Below are 7,795 nucleotides of genomic sequence, written 5' to 3' on the forward strand. Positions count from 1 at the left end.
TTTAATTCTGAGCCTGAGGCTGCTTTGCATTGGGGGAGGATCCTGAGAGGATAAAAGGGGGCAAGGGTCAAGTTTCCCAGTTTCACCTACAGGTGTCTGAGATTTCCTTTATGCTTCTCAGAGATACTGTGTGATGAAATATTTGGAAAAGTTTCTACTTCTTTGTGGCTATTTCAATTCCTTGTAAACAGGAAATTATGTGATGCACACTGTGCAGGACTTGGAATGAAAGCATGAAGAGAGTCCACATGCACACTGTGCAAGCAAAGAGAGTACCATATCCTCAGTGCATATTGTTGTAAAATCAATTAGATTTAGTCACAGGATGTATTTTAGTTCTTAGTGGTGGGAAACCAGAATAATAACATTGTAGGAATCTTTTTTCTCTTAGTGTCATTTGAGTTAATGTTATTCTTACCACTCATCTAGAAAATTCAGCTTGTGAGGGAGCAACTCACAAACATTTAGTATACTTGATATTAAATGTTTATTCGAAAAGAGACATGAGGGAATTGGATTGCAGCTTAACCCTCTCTGGCCATGGTGCCACATTTGTGTGACATGGTTTCAGAGAGTGATATTTTAGGTGTGTATACTTCGCCAAAGCCCAATCTCACAGTCTTTATATTAGTTAATACTTCCCAGAGGGACCTCAGAAATAGATAAGAAATCTCTCTCTCTTCATATTTAAAAAGCTTCATGGTCTATGGTGATTTATAGTAATTAAATAAATTCAGAGTAATTAAACAGAAATCATGTGTTTTCACTGCTAGGTAGCTCTAAAGACCCATGTTTTACATGTGAGATACAAAGCCCAGAATTGTATTCCTGCAGTTGGAAACAATGGAAAAAATCATATCTATATCCACAGGAAACAATGGAACACATCAGAACCAATCAATGCACAGATGCGTTTAACTGTCCATGTTAGGGTCCCACGAAATAATTGTGCTGTCATCAGCTGTGTGACACGACTATTAGGTTGTGAATGTCAAAGGGAAACTATAATACAATCAGAGCTATAGATTTGGGGTTAAAGTAATCCTAAAAAGTCATGAGACTTTTCAATGACAGAATGAATGGATAATCAGATACACCCATGTCTATCAGTGAGACAAACATGGATAAGAAATCTCAAATGGTGGCCATTAGAGTCTATAAATGCCTTTTTTCAAAGCTTTGATAGTTTGCTGAAGTAGAAACATATCTCTGTATAAGAAGAACAGGTGTCAGGGTGTTCTCAATGTGAAGAGTGCCCTGACCATCCTGTTGAGCCCCCATGCCAGCCAAAGGGATGAAGAAGGGCATTTCATACTCATCACAGGAAAAGTCCATCAAGATGAAATCTCAATCCTGAACATCTAGGTTCCAAATAAGACGGCACCCACTTTTGTGAAAGAAACATTACTAAAGCTCAAACCACACATAAAAACCCACATACTTATAGTAGGAGACTTCAACACCCTGCTTTCACCACTAGACAGGACCACCAGACAGAAATTGAACAAAGAAACAAAGGATCTAACAGAAGTTATGACCCATTTGGGATTAAAATATAACTACAGAACATTCCATGCAATCACAAAAGAATATACCTTCTTCCTAGCACCACATGGAACCTTCTCTAAACTTGGCCACATAGTTGGCAAAAAAGCAAAACTCCACAGATACAAAAATTTGAAATAATGCCTTGTATCTTATCAGATCACCATGCTTTCAAGTTATAATTCAACAGCAATACAAATTGGACAAAACCTACAAACTCGTGGAAATTAAATAACAACCAAATGCACCATTCCTGGGTTGAGGAAGAAATAAGAAAGAAATGAAAGACTTCCTAGAATTTAATGAGAATGTGGACACAACATACGCAAACTTATGGGACATTCTGAAAACAGTGCTAAGAGGAAAGTTCATAGCACTAAGTGCTCACATGAAGAAACTGGAGAATAGTCACTATAGAGAACTGACAGAACAACAGAAAGCTTTAGAGCAAAAAGAAGCAAACTCACCACAGAGGAGTAGATGCCAGGAAATAAAGAAACTGAGGGCTGAAAGCAATAAAGTAGAAACTAGGAATAAATTACAAAAAATAAAAGAAACAAAGAGTTGGTTCTTTGAGAATGTCAACAAGACAGAACAACCTCTATCCAAACTAACCAGAAGGCAGAGAGAGAGAGAAAGAGAGAGAGAGAGAGGGAGAGAGAGAGAGAACAGAGAGAGAGAGAACACTAATTAACAAAATCAGAAAGGAAAAGGGGATATACTAACAGACACTGAGGAAATCCAGAGAATCATCAGGTCATACTTTGAAAACCTGTATTCCAGAAAATTCAAAATCTTAAGGAAATGGACAATTTTCTGGATAGATATCACCACCTTATTAAACCAAGAAAAGATAAACAGTTTAAATCTACTTATAATGCATAATGAAATAGAAGCAGTCCTCAAAAGCCTCCCAACAAAAAGGTCAAGGGTCAGATGGCTTCACTGCAGCATTCTACCAGAAATTCCAACAAGAGCTAATACCAACTCTAATAATTGTTCCACACAGCAGAAGCAGAAGGGTCATTGCCAAACACTTTTTTGTGAGGCTACAATCAATTTGATACCCAAGGTAGACAAAGATACAACTAAAAAAGAGAACTACAGACCAATATGCCTCATGAACATCGATGCAAAACTACTAAACAAAATATTGGGGAATCGAATCCAAGAACACACCAGAAAAATCATCGACTATGATCAAGTAGGCTTTATCCCAGATATGCAAGCATGTTTCAACATACAAAAATCCATCAATGTAATACAGCATTTAAACACACCGCAAAAGAAAATCCACATGATCATCTCACTAGATGCTCAAAAAGCCTTTGACAAAATGCAATATCCCTTCATGATAAAGATCTTGGAGAGAACAGGAATAACAAGAACATATCTAAACATGATAAAAGCAATGTACACCAAACCAACAGCCAACATAAAACTAAATGGAGAGAAAATTAAAGCGTTTCCTCTAAAATCAGGAACAAGACAAGGCTGTCCACTCTCTGCATATTTCTTCAGTATTGTACTTGAAGTCTTAGAGAGCAATAAGACAAGAAAAGGGGATTAAAGGGATACAAATTGGAAAAGGAGAAATGAAACTTACAATATTTGCAGATGATATGATAGTCTCTATAAGTGACCCGAAAAATTCTACCAGGGATTTCCTACAGCTTATAAACACCTTCAGCAAAGTAGCAGGATACAAAATAATTCAAAAACATGTAGCCCTACTATATACAGATGATAAATGCGATGAGAAAAACATCAGAGAAACATCACCCTTCACAATTTCCACAAGGAACATAAAGTGGTAATGCTAACCAAAAAAGTGAAAATCCTGTACAGTAAGAACTTTAAGTCTTTAAAGAAAGAAATTAAATAAGATACCAGAACATGGAAAGATTTCCCATGCTCTTGGATAGGTAAAATCAACATATTAAAATTGGCAATTTTGCCAAAAGTAATCTACAGATTCAATGCAATCCCCATCAAAATCACAACACAATTCTTCACAGACCTTGAAAGAACAATACTCAACTTTATATAGAAAAATAAAAAAACCCAGTACAGCTGAAATAACTCTGGACAATTAAGGTACTTCTGGAGGCATCACCATCTCTGACTTCAAGCTCTACTATAGAGCCTCAGTTCTGAAAACAGCTTGGTATTGGCACAAAAATAGACAGATAGACCAATGGTACTGAATTGAAAACCCTGATATTAACCCACACATGCATGAACACCTGATTTTTGACAAAGAAGTGAAATCTATACAATGGAAAAAAGAAAGAATCTTCAAAAAATGGTGCTGGTAAAACTGGATTCAGACATTCAGGCAACTGCAGATAGATCCCTATCTGTCACCATGCACAAAACTAATGTCCAAATGGATCAAAGATCTCAACATAAATCCAGCTAAACTGAATCATCTAGAAGAGAAAGTGGGAGATACCTTGAACTAATTGGTACAGGAGACTACTTCCTGAACATTACATTAGTAGCACAGACAATGAGCTCTACAATTAATAAATGGGAGACCTCCTGAAACTAGGAAGCTTCTGTAAGGCAAAGGATACAGTCAGTAAGACAAAATGACAGCCCACAGCCTGGGAAAAGATCTTAACCAACCCCACATCTGACAGAGGACTGATTTCCAAAATATACAAACAACTCAAGAAGCTTGCTACCAAACCCCAAACAATGAAATTAAAAAGTGTGGTGCAGAACTAAATAGAGAATTCTCAACAGAAGAATCTGAAATTTCTGAAAGACACTTAAGAAAGTGCTCAAAATCCTTGGCCATCAGAGAAATGCAACTCAAAACAACTCTGAGATACCATCTTACACCGGCCAGAATGGCTAAAATAAAAAACAAAATGACAATCTGTTCTGGAGAGGATGTGGAGAAAAAGGAACACTGCTCCATTGCTGGTGGGAGTGCAATCCTGTAAGACCACTTTGCAAATCAGCGTGGCGGTTGCTCACAAAAATGGGAATCAGTCTACATCAAGATCCAGCAATTCCTCTCTTGGGTATATACCCTAATAATGCATGTGCATACACCAAGGACATATGTTCAACCATGTTCATAGCAGCATTGTTTGTAATAGCCAGAACCTGGAAGCAACCTAGATGCTAGATGCCCCTCAACTAGGAATGGATAGAGAAAATGTGGTACATGAATACAATGGAGTACTACTCAGCAGAAAAAAACAAAGAAATATAGAAATTTGCAGGCAAATGGATAGAACTAGAAGAAACCATCCTGAGTGAGGTAACCCAGTTACAAAAAAACAAACATGGTATGTACTCACTCATATATGAATTTTAGACATGGAGAAAAGGATTACCAGCCTCTTCACAAAAGGAACAAGGAAACAAGGACTCTAACGGAAAAATGCATGGACCCCAGAGAATGGGAAGGGCAGGATCTCCTGAGCTAATTGGGAGCTTGTGGGTATGGGAGAGGGAGCTGGCAGAATGAGAGGGGGACCAAGGGACGGGAGTGGAGGACATGGAGGAGCAGAAATTCTGAGTGGGGGAAGAATAGAGGAGAGCATGATGAGAGATATTGTATCAGAGGGAGCCATCAAAGGTCTGAGGAGAGATTTGGCACTATGGAGATTTCCAGAGATCTACAAGGATGACAGGAACTGACAATATAGGCAATGATGGAGAGGATACCCTAAATGCCCTTTCCCAAAATGAGACTGACGACTACTTTATATGCCAAGCTAGAGCCATCACCCAGTGGCTGATGAAAGCAGAGGCAGACACCCACAGATACACACTGATGTGAACTCTGGAACTTAGTTGCAGAGAGGGAGCAATGAAGATCAAAGGGGTTGGTACCAGGCTGGTGAAACCAACAGAAATAGGTGACCTGAACAAGGGGGAGCACATGGACCCCATGCTGCTGTCTGGGAGACCAGTACAGGACTGATCCAGACTCCTGAACATGGAAGTCAATGAGGAGGCCTCGGCACTCTATGCGGCCCCTGGTAGTGGATCAGTATTTATCCCTGGTGTAAGAAGGGACTTTGAGAGCCCATCCCACGTGAGGGGATGCTCTCTTGGCCTGGACATATGGGGGAGGACCTAGGCCCCTCCCTGGATGATGTAGTGGACTTTGAGGAGCCCCCATCAAGGGACATACCTACCAGGGGTGTGGAGGGGCTTTGGTGGGGGCAGGAGGGAGTTTGGGGCAGGATAGGGAGAGGGAGAAGGGATTGAGATGTGAAGCAAGTTTGTTCCATATTTGAAATAATAAATCAAAACAAAAAACAGCAGCCTGAGCTTCCAACATAGACAGCATACCAAGAGCTCTTGAAGTGTCTTCCAGACCATCAGCATCAGATTAGGAGTACTGAAATATCCAGTCTAATGAAACGAGCAACTGCTATATCCTTAGCATCTCTGTATGAGGCCTGAGACCATATCATGTAAGCCAATTTAATAATGCCCCTTTTAACACATCTTCATCCCTCTGATTCTGTTCCCCTAGAAAGGTATGACTAATATAGTCATCCTCACACGGGGTATTTCTAGAAATCTAGGATAAAGTTTTCTATAAATGTATTATTAAAACTATTCAGCTTGATGTTGAACAACTTTTCACATTCTAATTTGTCATTTGTTACCTTCATTGAGGAATGATTCAGTCAGGTCTTTGACCATGTTTAGGTAGGTTATGTGACTTGGTAGTATTGTGTAAATTCCTGACTTGGGGACTGCACTGTGCTATGGGTTGGATATGAATTCTTATTCTTAGCACTCAGAGTTTCATAAGCATTATCACTTGGTTCCAAGTTTGAGGAACAGATTTGGAATGATATTGAAGTTTTCAGACATGGCTTATCTAGCAGGTGTAGGGCCTCAGGAATGTACATGGGGGCTTCAGGTTGTCATCCTGACTTCTCTCTATGACCTGGTCTGTGCCTTAGAGCAAGGAAAAAACCATAAGCTCAAATGAATGACTCCTCTCTTTTGTGGCTAGAGTGATTGTTTGTGGAACTTCTGGGACGTGGAGACTTGGTAGAAGAAATGCATCCCTAGAGGCATCTTTAAGAGTTTATAGCCTTATTGCACTTCCGGTTCCTCTCGATGCCTCCTGTATGTGGTTACAATGTTAGCTCTCAGCTTCCTCCTCAAGCTCCTTGACCGCCTCCTTCCCCACTGTTACAGACTTTTCCTTGAAGCCCTAAGCTAAAATTAACCGTTGGTTCCTTAAATTGGTTTGGCTAAGGTACCTTATTCCAGCAAAAGAAAAGCAAATAACAGACTCCATGCGTAAATTCTTTCAGGTATTTTATCATGGTCCAAAGAATCACTAATAAAATTCTCCGTGGGGTGTGTGGTGTCTGCACACTTCCCTCCACTTAGGATTTCTCCACACTTTGTTGCTTTCCCTGTTTTAGAAGCATTTCAGTTTTCAGGAAGTGCATTTGCAAACTTTTGCTTTTGTACTCTGAGCTTCGAGTGCAACATCTAAAACAGTGACATGTCCTTCTCTAACAGGAATTTTACTGAATCTCTGCCCTGAGTCTAGGGTTCTACAATCTCAAGAGTACTTTGTTTCTTCAGGATCTGATCCTGGTCCCCATAGAGAATCATCTACCCTGTGTGATTCCATGTCTATTGTTCAAATCATAGAAATCCTTCATGATAAACATAATTAGTGGTCCTGTAAAAATATATCTGTGGTTCAAGTTCTAACCGCAGAAGAATAAGGACCTGTGTTGAGTCCTCTGTAAGGCCACCTCTGGGATATATATCAGTGTGATCAGTGTCACTTACTGGGCAACCCGTCTAGGCAGGTTGTGAGATCCAGAGCCAGTGATAAAACTTATCTCCAAACATATGGAGCACAGCGATAGAGGAAGTCACCTCATACCAACATGTACACAGACACACAGACACAAAGACACAAAGACACACACACACACACACACACACACACACACACAGACAGACACACACACACACACACTGATTTATATATATCTGTGAGTGGGACAGGTGAGGGAGAGAGTGAGTCAGGCAGGCAGGGACGGAGGAAGGGAGGGAGAGACAGAGACAGAGACAGCAACAGAGGGAAATGTTATAATAGACACACACATCCACAGATAACTGAAATTTGAGTAAATAAACCTGTGGAAGCTTCAAGGATTCTGGGACACCACGCCTGTAGAAAGAATCCCCGACTGTGACATCGAGCAGCACCCCAGACACAGAGGAGTCCAGTCCT

Source organism: Cricetulus griseus, chromosome 5 (genome assembly GCF_003668045.3).
Source record: "Cricetulus griseus strain 17A/GY chromosome 5, alternate assembly CriGri-PICRH-1.0, whole genome shotgun sequence".
In the NCBI taxonomy this organism is placed as follows: Eukaryota; Metazoa; Chordata; class Mammalia; order Rodentia; family Cricetidae; genus Cricetulus; species Cricetulus griseus.